Source organism: Dipodomys ordii, unplaced genomic scaffold, assembly GCF_000151885.1.
Source record: "Dipodomys ordii isolate 6190 unplaced genomic scaffold, Dord_2.0 Scaffold322, whole genome shotgun sequence".
NCBI lineage: Eukaryota > Metazoa > Chordata > Mammalia > Rodentia > Heteromyidae > Dipodomys > Dipodomys ordii.
Genome location: NW_012267538.1, coordinates 284,815 through 288,131, shown reverse-complemented (window position 1 = coordinate 288,131; position 3,317 = coordinate 284,815). Strand labels below are relative to the sequence as shown.

General features: G+C 34.4%; 1 pseudogene; it reads left to right on the top strand.

The window, feature by feature from the left end:
• Positions 1-1,636: 1,636 nt before the first annotated feature.
• LOC106001577 lies at positions 1,637-2,379 on the top strand (annotated as a pseudogene).
• Positions 2,380-3,317: the final 938 nt, after the last annotated feature.

Genomic DNA, 3,317 nt, shown 5'->3' with positions numbered 1-3,317 from the left:
GATGTTAGGAAAATGAACCCTTAGATATGTATTTTAATGTTTTTTTTCTTTCATGCATTTGTTTCTAACGCATTTATAAGATTATTTCTTTGTTGCTTTGTATCTCCTTCCCCCACAGTATAACCCCTGCTTTCACTATATTTGATGTTGGTCCAATTTGTAGAGTTGAGGGGGAAAAACAAGTCGTTTAAGGATACAGTTGGACCCGTTGCAACAATGAGAAGTACATGTTGTCATGTGGAAAATGAACTTTACAACTTTGGTGCGGGGGGAAGGGAGGACGGGGGGGAAGGAGGATTGGGTGGGGGGCGGGGAGAGGCTGGGAAGGGATGTGAAGGGCAAACAAAGGAGGAATCTGCAATGCTTGATAAGAAATGTACTCATTATCTTGCCCATGTAATTGTAAGCCTTCTGTACAGAATATTCACAAAAAAATGAAAAAATAAAGAAAAGAAAAGAAAAGAAAAGAACCTAAGGGATATGAGGACCAAATTATTATGATATTTCACTAGGTATCCTATGAGAAAGCAAAAACAAAATGCACCAGAAGAAAGCTCAGAAAATCTGGATATTATACAGGCCTATTTGTCCTCACTAACTGTCATAGATGTATATGTTAATTCTAAGGAGACTTAAGTTCTAATAGCATTCGAAATACTGGAAGACACTCATGTTTTACCGATAAAAATTATGACCATACAGGTAGACCCATTGCAACAGTGAAATGTACAAGTCGTTATGTTGAAAACAAACTTTACAACTTTCGTGCAGGGGGTGGGGGGAGAGAGGAGAAGGGAAGGCGTGGAGGATTAGGTGGGGAGGATGGAAAGGGATAGGAAGGGGAAACAACGGAGGAGGCTACAATGCTTGATAAGAAATGTACTCACTATCTTGCCCATGTAATTGTAACTCCTCTGTACAGTATTTTCACAATAAAAAACAAAATATGTCCAAAAATATTAGTGATTAGGAAAAATGATAATTTGCCTTATTACAAAATAATACATAATACATTCACCACAGTGGTTACATTTTCCCTATCTCTCCACATGTGACCATTCAATTTATTTTTAGTTCATTCATTCATTCATTCATTCATTAGCTTGTTGCTAATACTAGAGCTTGAACTCAGGGCCTGGTTCTGTCTCAGATTTTGTCTTCAGGTGATTTTTATGATTGAAGATGCTTAATGAGAAGTCAAAATGTATTAGTAGTCAATTAATTGAATTCATTAAGCATCTTCAATCATAAAAATCACCTGAAGACAATAGATAGGCATATTTTTAGATGAAAACAAGTGTCTTTAAAAAAAAACAAGAATTTAGGTAGTCATACAAAGGACTTCTATTTTATTACTGCATTATACATTTTTTCTAATGTTGGATAACAACATTAGAAAGCTATTAGAAAGCTTTTAAATCGCATATGTTGAATAGTGAGTTCACTATAACATGGTATTTCCCAAATCATTTACATAGAAGGCATTGTTTCCTATTTTCTCATTCCTAGAATAAGCTGCACATGAAGACACCACTGGTCCTGATTTTCAGCCTGTACCTTTGAATACTGAGGAAAATCTTTCCTCTGCTCCCTATAATCCCCTGCTCTCCAGTTAGAATAATTTAGAATAGTAAAAATGGAAAAAGAGAAAATAAATCATGGTGAAAAAACATATGCAGAACATTCACCAGTTTTTTCTGACCAGTTCAACCAATGTGAACTATTGGGGAAATACATGGACACCTCATTCCCACTGGTACTCAAAATCTCTAGTTAGGCAATTCTGACGAAGACAAGGAACAAGATGAAAAAATGACAATGGTACCAATTGCAAGAAAAAAATGGAGTAGGATCCAAGCAAATATCTTCTTTGGGATGCCGAAATCTAGCGACTTACTGTGGTGTGAACACTGTTTTCCAAAATGGCCACCCAGATGAATACTAGGGATGAGGATGAGTATACCCCTCTTCATCGGGAAGCCTAGAGTGGACACTCAGACATTGTCCAAGAGTTGGTAGCTCAAGGCAGATCTTCATGCAATAACTCTGAATGGCTGGACACCCCTGCACAGTACTTATATGTGGAATAATACCAGAATGGCTTCTTTATTATGTCATCATGATGCAGATACCAATCCCCAAACTAAAGGCCTCTTGACCTCCTTGCATCTTGCTGCTGGGAATAGAAATAGCAAAGATACTCTGTATCTCCTTCTGTTGAACCATTATATCAAACCAGGTCTGAAGAACAACTTTGAAGAAACTGCATTTGATATTGCCAAAAGGGTAAGTATGTATCACTACCTCTTTGAAGTTGTCGAAGGCTGTACAAATTGTTCTCCTAAGTCGTAATGGTTTGGTTAAGTTTCTTAAATTTCAAAAATGCCAGTCCATCTTTTGTGTCCCTACAATTTTTTTTTCACAATACAAAGCAACAGCAATATCTTACTATAAAAATTTATGTATTCCATGGTATTCTTCCAAGTGAATTGCAACAAAATGTATTCAAGACTTGTTTGTATACAGCTGTAATGATTTCTTCAGAGTTTGTGATTCTTTAAATCAGAAATAATTTTAACTTATCTGTTGAAATGAATAGTATAGAAACTAAAGATGTTCCGGGTGCTTTTCTGAAAAAAGTATAGCTATGTTTGTGTAATGTCCATAATCTATTTCATTCTCTCCTAGATACAATACTTTGAATTCTACATTGTTGTATAATGTAAAAATTAATTAATAAATGTGACCTTTCAGATTGCATTCCATATAGAAGAATTTTAAGACTCCTTTTTTTGTAGTTTCTTATATTATTTTATTTCTTTGGGATAAAATGGCAATATTATCTAATTTCAAGTTTTGTAAAAGTTATACTATGTAAAGACCTTTCTAAGGAGAAAATTTAATACACTGATGTCAAACTAACCTTTTATTCTATGAATTACATGTATTGTTACACTTGTATTTTTGTAGTCAACTTTTTAATAACTGTTTTTCATTTCTTGCATCAGAAGAATGAAAAATATGGAATACTTCACAAATTTTCATATCATCCTTGTGCAAGTGCCATGTTAATCTCTGTATTGTTGTAATTTGGGTAGACCTGCTGCTGAAGCATGTAGTATCCTCTAAATTTAAGTACGTAATGATACAATCTTTATACAGGCATATATCCATGGTTGCCTATTTGTAACAAGGAACCCTTATTGTTCCTAAAAATGCTATTGATCTTATTTCTCTAAATTTCTGTGTACAGTGGAAAAAACTTATATAGTTTGGTCGATTGCTCACATTTACAATTTTTTTGTCAATGACTATTT